The sequence below is a fragment of the Hyperolius riggenbachi genome, chromosome 9, assembly GCF_040937935.1.
Source record: "Hyperolius riggenbachi isolate aHypRig1 chromosome 9, aHypRig1.pri, whole genome shotgun sequence".
Lineage (NCBI taxonomy): Eukaryota > Metazoa > Chordata > Amphibia > Anura > Hyperoliidae > Hyperolius > Hyperolius riggenbachi.
Window position 1 is genome coordinate 8747259 of NC_090654.1, and position 20093 is coordinate 8767351.

Below are 20093 nucleotides of genomic sequence, written 5' to 3' on the forward strand. Positions count from 1 at the left end.
TCTGCCCTCATCCAACATGGCCGCTGCCTCACTCTGGCCGCCCCCGGAAGCCACACCCATAACACGTATCCCCGCCCCCGTCCAGCAGCACGCCTCGGACACAGTGCAGAGAGCAGAGAGGCTGACCCCGCCCACCTGTTGTTAGGCGCACGTATCCCCGCCCCCGTATAGAAGCTCGCTTCGTACACAGAGCAGTGCAGAGAGGCTGACCCCACCCACCTGTTGTGAGGCGCAGGTAGCCCCGCCCCTTTGTTGCTGCTGCTGCCCCCTGCTGGCCGGCTGGCTGTATTGCGTGTCGCGGCCTTCCCGTTCCCGTAGCTTCACCGGATCTGTGTGCGGAGAGCGGCTGGTAATCCCCAGCAGCCCTGGCGGCCCCGGCTTGGCAGAGACAGCGGCTGTCCGCGTCATGGCGGCGGCGCTCGGTGAGTGAGGAGGAGGGAGGAGACTGTGGGGGAGAGATGGGGGAAGGGGGGTCCTTTGTGTCTCTCCGCTGCACTCCATACATCATTATTCATGTATATAGCGCCAGCACAGTCCGGGGCGCTGTACAGAGGGACAGTCACACGTGAGGGACATAACAATGCAGATAAACCTCTAACTCTGTATACCCTAATATAAGCCCTCTACCCCAATAACTGACCTCAACCATACACTCCATTCACCTCTGCAGGTGTAACCCCTAACCCTGTATACCCCATATACTATTATCATTCACTCTCCCATGTCTTATCTCCCATCACTGACCCCCTCCCCCATATAGTATACCACCCATATCTACACTCCATCCATCACAGCCAATGTAACCCCTAACCCTGTATACCCTAATGTAACCCCTGTACCCCAGTCACTGACCCACAGCCATACACTCCATTCATCTCTGTAGGTGTAACCCCTAACCCTGTATACCCTAATGTAAGCCCTCTACTCCAATAACTGACCTCAACCATACACTCCATTCACCTCTGCCGGTGTAACCCCTAACCCTGTATATCCCATATAATATTATTATTCATCCTCCCATGTCCTATTCCCCATCACTGACCCTCTCCCCATATAGTATACCACCCATATCTACACTCCATTCATCACAGCCAATGTAACCCTGGGTACTTATCCGTTAGCCGGGCGCATCCTCTAGGTGGCGACAAAACTCCACCAGAGTTACAGCTTTCCCTACTATCCATGTCGGCCTGGAGGTGGATGTGCCCGGCTAACGGATAAGTACCCTCTACCCTGTATATCCTAATGTAACCCCCATAACTGCATACCATACACACACACCCCGGAGCAGCGCTTAGTGAGTAACGTCGGCGCCGTCAGAAGACGGAGCTGAATTTGCTTAAAAAAACAATAATTTGACTTCCAGCAATCACTGGAGGCCAAATTATATCATTCCCCCACCATCCATGGCGGCCTGGAGGGGGAATAGTAATTATCCCGGACTTGTGCAGGAGCAGGACCAGTCATATACCGGCTGTATCCTGCGCCCAAGTCTACAGGCGCCGATTTCAAATGTATGCACCCCCCCCCCCCCCCATCCATTCATCACAGCCATTGTAACCCCTAATCCTGTATATCCTAATGTAACCCCCATCACTGACCTCCCATATACTGTATCTCCCATAACAGCCCAGCCATTGTAACCCATAACCCTGTATATCCTAATGTAACCCTCATCACTGACCTCCCATATACTGTATCACCCATATCTACAACCCATTCATCCCAGCCAATGTAACCCCTAACCCTTTTCTGGTTTATATTCAGTGTATTTTGTGCCACATGGGTCCTAAACAAGTGTTTATGATTAAAGGGAGATAAAGTGGGATTATTATTGTATGAGGCCTGTAATGGTCACACAGGTGCAGAGGAGATAACATCTGTGTGTGACTATAACATAGTGAGACCTCATGACTGTTACGCCTGGGACCCACTGCCGAGGATTTGAAGTAAATCCAAAAGCGCCCATGATTCCGGAATACAGGGACGGATCAAGACCAAGTTGCGCCTGGGGCAAGGTCAGGTTTTGGCGCCTAAAGGTCAGGTTTTGGCGCCTAAACTGCCATTCATTTTGCCGCCTTTTTAAGAATTCAACAAAGTGCGCCTGGGGCAAGATACCTGCTTGCCCCCCCCCCCCCCCCCCCGATCCGTCCCTGCCTGAATGGCAGAAGTGCCACAATTCAACGCGCCGTTCCCGGCTATCACAGTTTGGGTCTATAGCCATTAATACAATCACTCGCTGCAGAAAGTGTCAGTGCTATCTAAATACGTAATAATTATATAGTAGGACATTACACTATGACTATGGTAGGATTAGATTGTGAGCTCCTCTGAGGACAGTCAGTGACATGACTATGTACTCTGTAATGTGCTGCAGGAGATGTCAGGGCTATATAAATACATAATAATAATAATATGGTAGGACATTACACTATGACTATGGTAGGATTAGATTGTAAGCTCCTCTGAGGACAGTCAGTGACATGACTATGTACTCTGTAATGTGCTGCAGAAGATGTCAGTGCTATATAAATACATAATAATATGGGAGGACATTACACTATGACTATTGTAGGCTTAGATTGTGAGCTCCTCTGAGGACAGTCAGTGACATGACTGTGTACTCTGTAAAGTGCTGCAGAAGATGTCAGTGCTATATAAATACATAAAGTGGGTTGCAAAAGTATTCTGCCCCCTTGAAGTTTCCCACATGTTGTCACATTACTGCCACAAACATGAATCAATTTTATTGGAATTCCACGTGAAAGACCAATACAAAGTAGTGTACACGTGAGAAGTGGTACGAAAACCATACATGATTCCAAGCATTTTTTAGAGATCAATAACTGCAAAGTGGGGTGTGCGTAATTATTCGGCCCCCTGAGTCAATACGTTGTAGAACCACCTTTTGCTGCAATTACAGCTGGCAGTCTTTTAGGGTATGTCTCTACCAGCTTTGCACATCTAGAGACTGAAATCCTTGCCCATTCTTCTTTGCAAAACACCTCCAGCTCAGTCAGATTAGATGGAAAGCATTTGTGAACAGCAGTTTTCAGATCTTGCCACAGATTCTCGATTGGATTTAGATCTGGACTTTGACTGGGCCGTTCTAACACATAGATATGTTTTGTTTTAAACTATGCCATTGTTGCCCTGGCTTTATGTTTAGGGTGAATGCAAAAATACGAGGGTAGGTAGAAGGAGGAGTACACTCCAATTAAAGCACAGTTTTATATAAAAAATATAAATTTTATTCAAATATTGCAGCATATAAAATTTCTTATTCCAATCTAAAAGGTGTACACCCAGGGGAGAATAGCCGGCCCTATCCTATCTACCACTCACTCATCCAATCCACCATGCATACAGGGATAATGTTCAAATTGCATGCTGAGCCAATATAGGAATGCCCACAAAGCTATGCAAACGATGATGCAGATTCCTTCAATAGTTGCATTTAGGCAAGCACTGAGAGTTCCCTCTTGTATGAACACGGAAATAGTGGTCCAACCGCTCTAAGCCACAAAAATTAGAGAGCACAGTCTGCAGATAACAAACGGCAAGTGGCAAGCCAGCAAAGCATGAGTAAACAGCCAACAGCAAAGCAGTGCAGGGAGCCCACGATCATCCGATATACTGTACCCGTTCCATGCAGTCTCCGGGCATCAAGAATGATAACATGGTGGCTCACAGTTCATTGTGCGGTGAGCCTGATATCCAGGAAGAGGCAGACTTGCTGTAATCCACAATGTGGGGAAGACGCTGGTCCGCTCAAACACAGAGGCTAGAAACGTTCGTGACAGGACTGCATGCTATGCCAGCAAGGATGTCCGGGTTGTGCGGCTAGGTAGAGTGGAATGAGGCAGAGGGCGGGCATGCTCCACGAGGGTTACACCGGCACGCCGTGTGGACCCGACATGTTTCGCCGGTTCACTTCCGGCTTTCTCAAGGGGGCGTGTCAACCAGTAGGATACACGCAATCACGCACACGCTGACTATTAAAGCTACTCAACGGCCAATCCGGGCGCAGCCGCCCAAACCAGCAACCCGTCAGCGGAACCAAAGCGGTGTCCACAGACAAGGGAAGAAGATAGGGGCGGGAGCGTCCGGCGGCCATTACATCGAAGACCAAAAACAAACAAAGGTTAGACTGTTTAAGTGGAATAGTGGCTTATACAAAAAAAGAAAAATAAGGAAAAACAAACGGCGGCCACAGAACTAGAAGTTGGGCCCCGTATTGGAAACTATCCAAATGAATTATACACACAATAAATGACAATAGCCACAAGGTGTGTGGTACAGCTACAGCACAGGGCCAGGTCATGTCCAGTGTCTACCAGGTCAGGGGCACAGATGCCATTGATGCACCAAAAAATGGCGCATCAGTACACACAGGACGCCAGGGAAAGGGAGAGACCAGTAATCAGAGTGGCAAGAAGGAGGAATAACTCTGTGAGTCATTCAACCCAGGGGGAGTGGTGGCACTTAGTTCAAAAATCCACCGTGCTTCACGTTGGAGGACCAATCTGTCAAAATTACCCCCCCGGATATTAGTATGTATACGATCCAGGCCTATGACCCTAAGGTCATGGTATTTCCCCCCATGTGCCGTCTTAAAGTGTCGAGCCACCGGAGACAGAACTACTGGATCCTTACTTTTGATCTTAGATATATGTTCATTAATCCGTCTCCTGAGTTCCCTCTTGGTCTTCCCCACGTAAAAAGCACCGCAGGGACAGACCAAGAGGTATACCACCAGGATAGTGTCACAATTAACAAAATGAGGAAGTGTCCAGGTTCTGCCATCCGGCAGGTCGACAACTCTGCCTACCTGCATAAAACGGCAAGTTGTACAGCCACCACATCTGTAGGTCCCCGTCACCCTACAGTGTCTGGTGGTGTCTCCTGATCCAGAAAAATGGCTGTTGACTAAAAGATCCCTTAGGGAGGGTGCCCTCCTGAAAGAGACTTTGGGGAATTCTGGAATCAAGGAACTCAATTTGGGGTCATTGCGTAAGATATACCAATGACGTCTCAGGACATCCATAATTAAACCACCTTGGACACAGTATCTCGTGCAAAAGCGTATGTCATTCTGTGCGCGCGTGGAGCTATGTTGTGCTCCGATCAAAGCCTCACGATCAGCATGAGCTGCGCGTTGGTAGGCGCGTCTGAGGTGGACATCGCGATATCCCCTATCCCGGAACCTCTTGCGTAAATCACTAGCCTCCTTCTCGAAGGAAGCTGCCTCAGAGCAGTTCCTTCGCACCCTCAGATACTGCCCGGTGGGAACACCTCTGACAGTATGTGGGGGGTGGAAGCTATCCGCTCTCAGCAGAGAGTTTGTGGAAGTTTCTTTCCTATATAGGGTGGTGGTCACATAGCCCTCACCATCCAAGGAAATCTTTAAGTCCAAAAAGGGGATAGCCCTGTCATCCACCTGGAACGTAAAACGCAAGTTACGTGTATTAACATTTAGCTGATGCACGAATTTAGTGAGCAGCTCCTGCCCACCTGTCCAAAATAGTAAAATATCGTCGATGTACCTGTGCCACGCCAAAATGTGGCACAGGTACATCGACAGAGAATCGTCCGAAAAAACCTCTCTCTCCCACTCCCCCAGGTACAGGTTAGCGTAGGATGGGGCACAGGTAGTCCCCATCGCCGCACCCTGCACCTGGAGGTAGTGGATCCCCTCGAATACAAAAATATTGTTCTTTAGAAGAAATTCAAGTAAGGATAGCAGAAACCCATTGTGTGCTGCATGCATAATGCTTAGTTCGTTCAAAAAGGTTCCCACTGCCTGGATGCCTAGATCGTGGGGGATGCTGGAATAGAGAGCCTCCACATCGAGAGCCACCAACAATGTATCGGCCGAGACCTGTAATCCATTAAGAATCTGTAGCAAATGCAAGGTGTCTCTAACATACGAAGGTAAAGACTGCACATGCGGTTGGAGAAATTTATCCAAATAGATGCTTGCCCTTTCCGTCAGGGAACCCCTGCCAGATACAATCGGGCGGCCCGGAGGGTTAACAATACATTTATGCACCTTAGGTAGGGCATAAAAAGTAGGAGTAATAGGATTAATTACTTTCAGAAATTGGCTCGTATCATCACTGATGACTTTTCGACGAACAGCGTCATCGATAATAATGGACAGGTCAGCCTGACATCTGGTGGCCCGAGACATGGAGACCCTCCTGTAACATTGTTGATTGTCCAACATCTCCATACACATACGTTTGTAGTCACTGTTAGTCATGATGACTACATTACCCCCTTTATCAGAGGGCTTGATCACCCAGTCTTTCTGTTCTTTTAATGCATTCAATGCTTGTTTCTCCAGCTCATTGAGATTGGAATCCATAGGATTCTCAATCCTTATGCGTAATAAATCATCCTCCACCACCTTCATGAATGTCTTCAAGCTTGAATTGAGTGAAAAAGGGGGGAATTTAGTGGATCTGTTCCTAAGTCCCACATCACCAAGCTGTGGCTGAAATACTGGGGGGGCACAGACTGGGCCCCCCAATTCAGCCACATCAGGTATGTCAAGGTTATCCGGATTTACCTCCAGATCTTCTAGAATTTTAAGGGCCCTCAAGTCGTCCTCTGTCCAGAGCTCACCCGGGGATAGCCACTTTTGACTTTGCGGTTTATCGCTGAACAATGATTGTAGAAGAATCCTTCTGCCGAAGATCTGAAGATCAGTGACAGCTTCAAATCTGTCCATGTTGTGGGTCGGGCAAAAGCCCAGCCCCCTGGACAGAAGTGTCATCACTGGTTTAGGTAATGGTGTACCAGTCAGATTAATTACCCGAAGACCACTCTGGTCCTCGGAAGAAGTTCCCCCGACTGACATATTCATGTTCAGATCCCCAGGTGGCCCTGGCCTAAAAAAGGTGCAGCAGAGGACGACGTGGACGCCCCATAACCACCAGCTGCCCCCCGGCCACCTCCTAGGCCACTCGGCTCCTCCTCGTCTGGAGAGGAGCATGACTGGCTATCTCCCTTCTTATCTGTCTGTCGACTATTTTTCCTCCTCTTCTCCTTTCTCTCCTTGGATTGAGATCGCGTATTATAGCGGCCCGTCCTATTTCTAACAGAACCTGAACTCTGTGAGTCGGCTCCGCTAGTCCCACCGACAGAAGAGTCAGACTCCTCGGTCGCAGGAGGGCGGGTCGGATCCTTCTTCCCCTGTGGCTTAGGTCTGCCCGATATGGGGCGTTTGATTCCCCACCTATATGCAGCTCCGATTCTGTATGCAGTTCTATCCCTAAGGACCTTCTGATCGCGAGCGACCACAAGGTCCTTATTAAATTTACTTATATACGTCTCCAATTCTGAGTTGCGTTTTTTATATAGTGGATCAGAACTGAGATTTTTGAGGGTCTCAGTAACCCGTATGATCTCGCTTTCAGTAGATTCGAGATCAGCACTGTCAAGTTCGTTCATAAGTGTGAGACAGGTTTCAGCGCAGTTCTCAAAGTTTCCTTCCCATCTTTTTTTAAAATCATCACTGATGTTTTTTCTGTGGGGAAACACTTGAAACCTGAGCCACAGGGGTGCAAAATGATCATTAAGATAAATTTTGTTATAACGAATATTCCACCAGACTCTAGATTTTTTCTCATAGAGTCTGGTGAGCTTACGAAAACCGCTATTAATCAGCTGTTCACCGTCCCTGGCGTCCTGTGTGCTTAGGCAGTCCCTCTCGACCCTCGAGACCAGGGCATCCCAGCGAAGCATTGCAGTTGCCACCAACACAACTCTCCACAATATGGTACAGCACTAGTCCCAAGGATCTGTAATCCAACTTAACCCTTGTAAAACGGGTATATACCCTAATGGGACTAGAATGCCGACCACTCAAAAATTAGAGTATGGTCTGGAGTGCCTCGTCCAAAATAGGAATAAATGCAAAAATACGAGGGTAGGTAGAAGGAGGAGTACACTCCAATTAAAGCACAGTTTTATATAAAAAATATAAATTTTATTCAAATATTGCAGCATATAAAATTTCTTATTCCAATCTAAAAGGTGTACACCCAGGGGAGAATAGCCGGCCCTATCCTATCTACCACTCACTCATCCAATCCACCATGCATACAGGGATAATGTTCAAATTGCATGCTGAGCCAATATAGGAATGCCCACAAAGCTATGCAAACGATGATGCAGATTCCTTCAATAGTTGCATTTAGGCAAGCACTGAGAGTGCTCTGAGAGTTGCCCTCTTGTATGAACACGGAAATAGTGGTCCAACCGCTCTAAGCCACAAAAAATAGAGAGCACAGTCTGCAGATAACAAACGGCAAGTGGCAAGCCAGCAAAGCATGAGTAAACAGCCAACAGCAAAGCAGTGCAGGGAGCCCACGATCATCCGATATACTGTACCCGTTCCATGCAGTCTCCGGGCATCAAGAATGATAACATGGTGGCTCACAGTTCATTGTGCGGTGAGCCTGATATCCAGGAAGAGGCAGACTTGCTGTAATCCACAATGTGGGGAAGACGCTGGTCCGCTCAAACACAGAGGCTAGAAACGTTCGTGACAGGACTGCATGCTATGCCAGCAAGGATGTCCGGGTTGTGCGGCTAGGTAGAGTGGAATGAGGCAGAGGGCGGGCATGCTCCACGAGGGTTACACCGGCACGCCGTGTGGACCCGACATGTTTCGCCGGTTCACTTCCGGCTTTCTCAAGGGGGCGTGTCAACCAGTAGGATACACGCAATCACGCACACGCTGACTATTAAAGCTACTCAACGGCCAATCCGGGCGCAGCCGCCCAAACCAGCAACCCGTCAGCGGAACCAAAGCGGTGTCCACAGACAAGGGAAGAAGATAGGGGCTGGAGCGTCCGGCGGCCATTACATCGAAGGCCAAAAACAAACAAAGGTTAGACTGTTTAAGTGGAATAGTGGCTTATACAAAAAAAGAAAAATAAGGAAAAACAAACGGCGGCCACAGAACTAGAAGTTGGGCCCCGTATTGGAAACTATCCAAATGAATTATACACACAATAAATGACAATAGCCACAAGGTGTGTGGTACAGCTACAGCACAGGGCCAGGTCATGTCCAGTGTCTACCAGGTCAGGGGCACAGATGCCATTGATGCACCAAAAAATGGCGCATCAGTACACACAGGACGCCAGGGAAAGGGAGAGACCAGTAATCAGAGTGGCAAGAAGGAGGAATAGCTCAGTCAGATTAGATGGAAAGCATTTGTGAACAGCAGTTTTCAGATCTTGCCACAGATTCTCGATTGGATTTAGATCTGGACTTTGACTGGGCCGTTCTAACACATAGATATGTTTTGTTTTAAACTATGCCATTGTTGCCCTGGCTTTATGTTTAGGGTGGTTGTCCTGCTGGAAGGTGAACTTCGGCCCCAGTCTCAAGTCTTTTGCAGACTCCAAGAGGTTTTCTTCCAAGTTTGCCCTGTATTTGGCTCCATCCATCTTCCCATCAACTCTGACTAGCTTCCCTGTCCCTGCTGAAGAGATGCACCCCCCGAGCATGATGCTGCCACCACCATATTTGACAGTGGGGATGGTGTGTTCAGAGTGGTGTGCAGTGTTAGTTTTCCGCCACACATGGCGTTTTGCATTTTGGCCAAAAAGTTCCATTTTGGTCTCATCTGACCAGAGCACCTTCTTCCACATGGTTGTTGTGTCCCCCACATGGCATGTGGCAAACTGCAAACGGGATTTCTTATGCTTTCTGTTAACAATGGCTTTCTTCTTGTCACTCTTCCATAAAGGCCAACTTTGTACAGTGCACGACTAATAGTTGTCCTATGGACAGAGTCTCCCACCTGAGCTGTAGATCTCTGCAGCTCATCCAGAGTCACCATGGGCCTCTTGACTGCATTTCTGATTAGCGCTCTCCTTGTTCGGCCTGTGAGTTTAGGTAGATGGCCTTGTCTTGGTAGGTTTACAGTTGTGCCATACTCCTTCCATTTCTGAATGATTGCTTGAACAGTGCTGCGTGGGATGTTCAAGGCTTTGGAAATCGTTTTGTAGCCTAAGCCTGCTTTAAGTTTCTCAATAACTTTATCCCTGACCTGTCTTGTGTGTTCTTTGGACTTCACAGTGTTGTTGCTCCCAAGATTCTCTTAGACAACCTCTGAGGCCCTCACAGAGCAGCTGTATTTGTACTGACATTAGATTATACACAGGTGCACTCTATTTAGTCATTAGCACTCATCAGGCAATGTCTATAGGCAACTGACTGCACTCAGATCAAAGGGGGCTGAATAATTATGCACACACCACTTTGCAGTTAGCTATTTGTAAAAAATGTTTGGAATCATGTATGATTTTTGTTCCACTTCTCATGTGTACACCACTTTGTATTGGTCTTTCATGTGGAATTCCAATAAAATTGCAGGGATGTGGAGTCGGAGTCGTGGAGTTTGAGGAATTTTGGGTGTCTGGAGTCGGAGTCGGGAAAAAATGCACTGATTCCGACTCCTAATGAATTTAAACTGTAATTAAAATAGAAAATATGATAAAATGTTCTATTTCTCAGATAATAGTCATCATATATAATTTATACATACAGTAATAGCTGTGCTCAGTCCACAAAAATGAAATAAACCAATCAAAATTAGTTACTTGTGCTGCTTCAATAAAGCAGTCCCCATATTTTTAAAGTCAGATATACACATCTGATTGTGACTGTATATATGATGTGTACACAGGAATCTCTTATATATACTAAATAACATCTATGCTGTAAGTATAAAGCCTGATGTGTAGCCGTGTCACTAATAGAGATGGTCAGTGAGATGGAAATAATTCTGCATTGATGCTGGTTTATGCAAATGTATGCACTCTCTTTCCTCATGAAATCAAATAATTTGATATGTTGGTAAACTTTGGTTTGGTGACTACGAATTAAAGGGTACCTGAGATGAAAAGAAAAGTATTATACATACCTGGGGCTTCCTCCAGCCCCCTTCAGGCTAATCAGTCCCTCGCTGTCCTCCTCCACCACCCGGATCTTCTGCTATGAGTCCTGGTAATTCAGCCGGTCAGCGCAGTCCGGCCACATGCCACTCCTACAGCCTGGAGCATTCTGCACCTCCGCAATAGCGCTGCGCAGGTGTAGTACGCTCCTGGCGGCGGAGTGTGTGCATGCAAACTAAGCAAGACTGGCTCAAATACTTGGACTCATAGCAGAAGATCCAGGTGGCAGAGGAGGACAGCGAGGGACTGATTAGCCTGAAGGGGGCTGGAGGAAGCCCCAGGTATGTTTGAAACTTAAATTTCATCTGTCTCAGGTTTACTTTGTTACACAGTAGTACTATACTCTACATATGCACATCTTTTCCTACCACCCTAGCACAAGCACACTCACATATTCGCAGAAACTATCGCAATCTAGACATGCAATCCATCTCTGATGCCCTGGCACCTCTCCTCACACAATCCTTCACTGACCCAGACTCGGCTGCTATACACTACAACAGCTCCATTACAAAAGTCATGGATGACTTCGCCCCCCTCGTCAATGTCTGCCCTCACCATGTCAGTCGCCAACCCTGGATGACCAAAGACACTAAACAGTTAAAAAGATGCTCTAGAGCAGCGGAAAGTCATTGGAGGAAAAGTAACACAAGTGAGGACTTCATCTATATATATAAAATCGGATGTATGTATGTATGTGTGTGTGTGTGTGTATGTGTGTGTGTGTGTGTGTGTGTGTGTGTGTGTGTGTGTGTGTGTGTGTGTATGTGCCGCGATCACTCGAAAACCCCTTGACCGATTTGAACGAAACTTGGTATGCAGATCCCTTACTACCTGGGATGATATGTTCTGGGGGTCTCGCGTCCCCCCTGCACACCTGGGCGGAGCTACAAACAGCAAATCAGATTTCACCCATTCAAGTCAATGGAAAAAATGTAAAAGGCTGCCATTCTCACAGTAATAAAGCCAGAGCCCCCACACTTGGCACAGTTGGTCACTTGGTGACTGAGGTTACAAATCCAGGAAAAGCGGGCGGAGCATAAAACAGCCAATCAAAATTCAGCCATTCATTTTAAATGGGAAAATGTAAACTGCAGCCATTCTTACACTGTTAATCGCAGGGTTCTCAAACTTGCCACACTTGGTCACTGGGTGAATGAGATTAAGATTTTGGAAAGTGGGTGGAGCCTACAACAGCCAATCAAAATTCACCTATTGCATTTAAAGGGGAATATTTAAACTGCTGCCATTCTTACACTGTTTATGACAGAGGCTTCAGACTTGCTGCAGTCAGTCATTGGGTGACTGGGGTCCAAATTCACTAAAGGGGCGGGGCCACAAACAGCCAATCAGATTTCTTTGCTGGATAAACTGCTTCCATTCACACATTTTTGATGCCAGGAACCTGAAAGCTCACAAAATTGGTCATTGAGTGACTGTGTGACAAGGTTACACAAAGTGGGTGGAGCCAAAAACAAATTTTACAGGGAAAATATAAACTGCAGCCATTCTTACACTGTTAATGGCAGGGTTGTCAAACTTTGCACAGTTGGTCATTGGGTGAATGAGATTAAGATTTTGGAAAGTGGGTGGAGCCTACAACAGCCAATCAAAATTCAACTTTTGATTTTCAAAGGGAATATTTAAACTGCAACCATTCTTATACTGTTAATAGCAGATGCCTCAAACCTGGTACAGCTGGTCACTGGGAGACTGGGGTTCAAATTCAGAAAGGGGCGGAGCTACAAACAGCCAATCAGATATACAAAGTATTGATACCAAGGACCCCAAAGCTGATAAACTTGGTAATTTAGTGAATATATGTCAAGGTTACAAAAAGTGGGCGGTGCAAGAAACTTAATTTTTTACATGGCAGGGTTCCCAAACTTGACACAATTGGCCACTGAATGCCTGGGATTATTATTCAGAAATGTGGGTGGAGCCTACAACAGCCAATCAAAATTCACCTATTGATTTTCATGGGGAATATTTACATTGCTACCATTCTTACACTGTTAATGGCAGAGGCCTCAAACCTGATACAGTCAGTAATTGGGTGACTGGGGACCAAATTCACTAAAGGCGGTGGAGCCACAAACAGCCAATCAGATTTGTTAGATTGATTTCAGCCATTCTGTTGTTGGCAGGGTTCTCAAACTTGACACAGTTGGCCACTGGGTGACTAGGATTAATATTCAGGAAAGTGAGTGGAGTGTACAGCAGCCAATCAAAATTCATCTTTTGATTTTCAAGGGGAATATTTACATTGCTGCCATTCTTGCACTGTTAATGGCACAGATTATTATACAGAAAAGTGGGTGGAGCCTACAAAAAGCCAATCAAAATTCACCTGTTGATTTTCAAAGGGAATATTAAAATTGCTGCCATTCTTGCACTATTAATGGCACAATCCTCAAACCTGATACAGTTGGTCATTGGGTCACTGGGGTTCAAATTCAGAAAAGGGGATAGAGCAGGCATGGACAAACTTGGCCCTCCAGCTGTTGAGGAACTACAAGTCCCACAATGCATTGCAGGAGTCTGACAGCCACAGTCATGGCTCATAAATGCAAATGCATTGTGGGATTTGTAGTTCCTTAACAGCTGGAGGGCCAAGTTTGCCCATGCCTGGGATAGAGCCACAAACAGCCAATCAGATGTGTTTCATTTCACTGGGAAAATACAAATTATTGATGCCAAGGACCCAAAGCTCACAATCTTGGTCACTGAGTGACTTTGTGTCCAGCTTACAAAAAGTGGGCGGAGCCAAAAACAAATTTCACTGGGAAAATGTAAACTGCAGCCCTTCTTCACTGTTAATGGCAGGGATCTCAAACTTTGCCAAGATGGTCACTGGGTGACTGAGATTAATATTCAGGGAAGTGGGTGGAGCCTATAATAGCCAATCAAAATTCACCTGTTGATTTTCAAAGGGAAAATCCCCCCCATGGAGCCAGGCATAGGTGCCCACAGTACAGGTTGTACAGGTTAGCTACGTAGGTGCCTCCAGTATAGGGTAGCCTGTATAGTTGCCACCAGTGTGGGTTAGATAGGTAGGTGCTCCCAGTATAGTTTAGATAGGTAGGTGCCCGCAGTATAGGTTCGATAGGTAGGTTCCCGCAGTATAGGTTCGATAGGTAGGTTCCCCCAGTATGGGTTAGATAGGTAGGTGCTCCCAGTATAGTTTAGATAGGTAGGTGCCCGCAGTATAGGTTCGATAGGTAGGTTCCCGCAGTATAGGTTCGATAGGTAGGTTCCCGCTGTATAGGTTCGATAGGTAGGTTCCCCCAGTATGGGTTAGATAGGTAGGTTCCCCCAGTATGGGTTCGATAGGTAGGTGCCCCCAGTATAGTTTAGATAGGTAGGTTCCCGCAGTATAGGTTTGATAGGTAGGTTCCCCCAGTATGGGTTAGATAGGTAGGTTCCCCCAATATGGGTTCAATAGGTAGGTTCCCCCAGTATGGGTTATATAGGTAGGTTCCGGCAGTATAGGATAGTTAGGTAGGTTCCCGGCGTATAGCTTGGCTAGGTAGGTTCCCGCAGTATAGGTTAGTTAGGTAGGTTCCCGCAGTATAGGTTAGTTAGGTAGGTAGGTTCCTGCAGTTTAGGTTAAATAGGTAGGTTCCTGCAGTTTAGATTAGCTAGGTAGGTTCCTGCAGTTTAGGTTAGTTAGGTAGGTGCCCCGCAATATAGGTGTTAGGTAGGATCCCGCAGTTTAGGTTAGTTAGGTATGGGCGGCATGAGTTGGGCGCAGGAGCGGGGGGAGCGGACATAATAGTAATAACTCACCTGCTTCCGCCGAACCCGTGCTGCTTCAATGTCCTTCCTTTCCCGGCATCTATCTCATTAGTAGCAGCGCTTCCTGTGATGACATGCGGTATGTCATCACAGGGGGCGCTGTTACCAGGCGACAGACGCCGGGAGAGGAAAGATATTGAAACTGTGGGGGAACGGATGAAGAAGGTAAGTTATAACTATTATGGCCGTTCCCCCGCTCCGGCGCCCCCCCCCCTCCTGCAGCACAATAAAGCGCCCCGGGCGATTGCACGTATCGCACGCCCATAGAAACGGGGCTGTAGCAGATGCCTCAAACCTGCTATAGTTGGTCATTGGGTGACTGGGGTTCAAATGTTGGAGAGTGGCGCAGCCGCTAACAGCCAATCTGATTTGTTTAATTTCTATGGGAATATACAAATTATTGATGCCAAAGACCCCAAAGCTCACAAACTTGGTAATTGAGTGTTTGTGCATTAGGGTTAGTAAAAGTGGGCGGAGCCAAAACCGGTCAAATACATACACGGGCGGGCAGTTCCAGGTCATTAGTGGGTGGAGACAAATACAAATTTCACTGGGAAAATGTATATTGCAGCCATTCTTACACTGTTAGTGGCAGGGTTCTCAAACTTTGCACAGTTGGTCACTGGGTGACTGGGTTAAATATTCAGAAAAGTGGGTGGAGCCTACAAAAGTGAATCAAACTTCACCTATTGCTTCTCAAGGGGAATATTTAATTGTTGCCATTCTTGCACTGTTAATGGCACAGGCCTTAAACCTGCTACAGTTGGTCATTGGGTGACTGGGGTTCAAATTCAGAAAAGAGGGTGGAGCCACAAACAGCCAATCAGATTTTTTTCATTTCAATGCAAATTATTGATTCCAAAGACCGCAAAGCCCACAAACTTGGTTATTGAGTAATTGTGTGTTAGGGTTAGAAAAAGTGGGCGGAGCCAACACTAGCCAAATACATACCCGGGCAACGCCGGGCAATCAGCTAGTCTTATATAAAATTGCCTTTAACAACTTCAGAAACGCACTCTCTGTGGCAAAACAGTCCTATTTTTCTTCCCTAATATCCACCCATTTACACAATCCAAAACGCTTGTTCAGCACCTTCAACTCCGTTCTCCATCCCCCTCCTCCTCCTCCTTCATCTTGCTTATCAGCTGAAGAATTTGCAACATACTTCACTGATAAAATTGACAAAATCAGAAGTGAATTCTCCATGCAGCCCTCAAATCCCACCTCCACACCTCTCATTGACTGCTCTCTAACTGCCTTCTCTACACTCTCTGAACATTCTCTCTCCACTATAATATCCAAAGCTAATCTAACCACCTGTTCTTTGGATCCCATTCCCTCCCATTTCATTCCGCAGCTATCCTCATCTCTCATGCCTGCACTAACAACGCTATTTCACCTGTCCCTCTCCACTGGCATCTTTCCGTCCCCACTCAAAAAGGCTGTTGTGACACCACTACTTAAAAAAACCATCTCTAGATCCTACCACACTCGCCAACTACCGCCCAGTGTCACTTCTCCCATTTGCATCCAAACTACTTGAACGCCATATACATGCATAATTAAGCCATTATTTATCTGCTAACTCCCTACTTGATCAGTTCCAGTCTGGCTTTCGCTCTAACCACTCCACGGAAACAGCGCTTACCAAAGTGTCCAATGACCTTCTTACAGCCAAATCCAAAGGTCAATTTTCCATACTCATCCTTCTTGACCTGTCATCAGCATTTGATACTGTCGACCACACCTTACTCCTACAAATACTTTCAAATGTCGGAATAAAGGGCCTTGCTCTCACATGGTTATCTTCCTACCTCTCTGGAAGGTCCTTCACAGTCTCCTACTCAGATCAGATCTCTTCTCCTCATGCTTTGTCTGTCGGGGTTCCTCAAGGCTCTGTCCTTGGTCCTCTCCTCTTTTCCATCTACATGCATGGTCTTGGTGATTTAATCAACTCATTCGGGTTTCAATACCACCTCTATACAGACGATACACAACTGTACCTCTCGGACCCAGACCTTAACTCCCTCCTCACTCGTGTTCCTGACTGCTTGTCTGCTATATCCTCCTTCATGTCCTCTCGCTTCCTAAAACTTAATATGAGTAAAACGGAACTAATCATTTTTCCACCGTCTCTGTCCACCTCTCTGCCTGAAGTAACTATAAATGTTAATAACACTCCCATAACTTCAGTTCCCAAAGCTCGGTGCTTGGGGGTGATATTCGACTCTTCTCTCTGTCTTTTATTCCTCATCTTAAAGGGATACTGTAGGGGGGGTCAGGGGAAAATTAGTTGAACTTACTAACGGTCCCCCGCAGACATCCTGTGTTGGCGCAGCCACTCACCGATGCTCCGGCCCCGCCTCCGGTTCACTTCTGGAATTTCAGACTTTAAAGTCAGAAAACCACTGCGCCTGCGTTGCCGTGTCCTCGATCCTGCTGATGTCACCAAGAGTGCACAGCACAGGCCCAGTATGTTCTGTGTCTGCGCAGTATACTCCTGGTGACATCAGGGGAAGCGAGGACATGGCAACGCAGGCGCAGTGGTTTTCTGACTTTAAAGTCTGAAATTCCAGAAGTGAACCGGAGGCGGGGCCGGAGCATCGGTGAGTGGCTGCGCCAACACAGGATGTCTGCGGGGGACCATTAGAAGCCCCGGGTAAGTTCAACTCATTTTCCCCCGACCCCCCTACAGTATCCCTTTAACTCCATAACCAGCTCCTGCCATCTCCAACTCAAAAACATATCTCGCAACCGTCCCTTTCTCACTCAAGACACAACCAAAATGTTAATACATGCTCTTATAATTTCTCGTCTGGACTACTGCAATGTACTACTTTGTGGAATACCGTCTAACAAACTGGCCCCGCTCCAGTCGGTACTGAACTCAGCTGCTCGTCTCATTCATCTCTCCTCTCGCTCTTCCTCTGCCGACACTCTCTGTCAGTCTCTTCACTGGCTGCCAATTAACCAGAGGATTCAGTTCAAACTCCTAACCCTAATCTACAAAGCTCTCCACAATCTCTCTCCCCGGTACATATCCTCACTAATCTCCAGATACCAACCCAATCGCAATCTCAGATCTGCACACGATCTTCTGTTGTCCTCCTCTAGAATCACCTCCTCACATTCCCGCTTACAAGATTTTGCACGCGCTTCACCCCTCCTCTGGAATGCCCTCCCACAACACGTCCGTCACTCGCCAACCTTTGTTACCTTTAAACGCTCTCTAAAAACTAATTTGTTCCGACAAGCATATGCGCTACCTTAGGCCACGTCCCTTTGTCCTAAGACCAAATTGCACTCCTACTAGGTATCCTAAAACACAAAGCCTCTATATATTTGCTGCATACTACCCCTCCTCTTGTCTCCCCCCCCCCCCCCCCCCCCATTCCCTTTATATTGTAAGCTCGCAAGGGCAGGGCCCTCTCCCCCTTTTGTGTCTTGGAAATCATTATACATTTTATTCATCATGTTACTTTTATCACTGTCATTACCAATTCTATAATTTGTACTCTGTATGCTGTATCATTCTTTGTATTTTGTCACTAATTATGTATCTTGTATATTAGTGTACACCATTGTCTGCATTATGTACCCCATGTTTGTTTCTTACTTTCTTACGGAATATGTTGGCGCTTTATAAATCAATAATAATAATAATAATATACACTCCCCACAGAGCTGCTGGGAATCCACTGAGAATGTTGTGCACATTGAACAAAAAGGTGTTGTCTATCACCCATAAACCTGGTTCAGATTGTGCATGAAGAATGTGTAATAGAGGAAGAATCTCCTTATTCCCCTGCAGAGTACCCGCACATCACTCTTACATGTACAAACAAACAAACACAGAACATTTATATTGCGCTTTTCTCCTGGCGGACTCAAAGCGCCAGAGCTGCAGCCACTAGGACGCGCTCTATAGGCAGTAGCAGTGTTAGGGAGACTTGCCCAAGATCTCCTACTGAATAGGTGCAGGCTTACTGAACAGGCAGAGCCGAGATTCGAACCCAGGTCTCCTGTGTCAGAGGCAGAGCCCTTAACCATTACACTATCCAGCCACTGCAGCCACATGTACCCACACTTACATTGCCTAGGGCCTGATAGATGTTCTTTGTTCCGCCCTGTACCTTTTACAAGTACTCTTACCAAGGACTAGTTTTAGTCTATGACTAAAGGGAATAAATATAGCACTCTCCTTATCCTTCTCACTTCAGTTGTCTTTTAACATTCCTAAGCGTTGGCAGTTTAGAGATGAATTTCATGTTACATACTTTCAATCAACAAGATTGTAATATGCAAATTAGAGGAGTCGGTGGAATCCTAAACTGAGGAGTTGGAGTTGGTGGATTTTTGTACCGACTCCACAGTCCTGTAAAATTGATTCATGTTTGTGGCAGTAATGTGACAAAATGTGGAAAACTTCAAGGGGGCTGAATACTTTTGCAAGCCACTGTATATATGAGATATAGTAGGACATTACACTAGGACTATGGTAGGATTAGATTGTGAGCTCCTCTGAGGACAGTCAGTGACATGACTATGTACTCTGTAATGTGCTGCAGAAGATGTCAGTGCTATATAATACATAATAATAATAATATGGTAGGACATTAGACTATGACTATGGTAGGATTAGATTGTGAGCTCCTCTGAGGACAGTCAGTGACATGACTATGTACTCTGTAATGTGCTGCAAAAGATGTCAGTGCTATATAAATACATAATAATAATCTGGCAGGACATTAGACTATGACTATTTTATTTATTTATTGTATTTATAAAGCGCCAACATATTACGCAGCGCTGAACATTAATTTAGGTTACAGACAATATTTAGGGGTGACATACAGCAATATGACCATACAGGAATAATAGAAAACCAGATCACACGGCACAGTATGAGTGCCAGGTAATGCTTAGTCATTGGATTGAGCATGTAGATTAGGCAAGTTAGGTTCACTCAGATGCATAGCATGGGTTCACAGTAATGGAGGTGCATGATCAGGTAGGACACAAAAGGACTATGGTAGGATTAGATTGTGAGCTCCTCTGAGGACAGTCAGTGACATGACTATGTACTCTGTAATGTGGTGAAGAAGATGTCAGTGCTATATAAATACATAATAATAATATGGTAGGACATTAGACTATGACTATGGTAGGATTAGAGTGTGAGCTCCTCTGAGGACAGTCAGTGACATGACTATGTATTCTGTACAGTGCTGCAGGAGATGTCAGTGTTATATAAATACACAATAATAATATGGTAGGACATTAGATTATGACTATGGTAGGATTAGATTGCGAGCT

At 46.2% G+C, this 20093-nt stretch overlaps 1 protein-coding gene across 7 annotated transcripts in view; it reads left to right on the plus strand.

Moving 5' to 3' along the window:
• The first annotated feature begins 44 nt into the window (after nucleotides 1-44).
• PBRM1 (polybromo 1) overlaps nucleotides 45-20093 on the plus strand; it is a 129905-nt gene continuing 109856 nt past the window's right edge. For 2 of the 7 annotated variants that reach the window (XM_068251878.1, XM_068251879.1), the window contains exon 1: nucleotides 75-422. The gene's annotated coding sequence lies outside the window, so the exon portion shown is untranslated. Of the gene's footprint in view, nucleotides 423-20093 lie in introns of all 7 variants that reach the window. The other 5 variants (XM_068251880.1, XM_068251881.1, XM_068251877.1 and 2 more) reach the window with 4 other exon arrangements.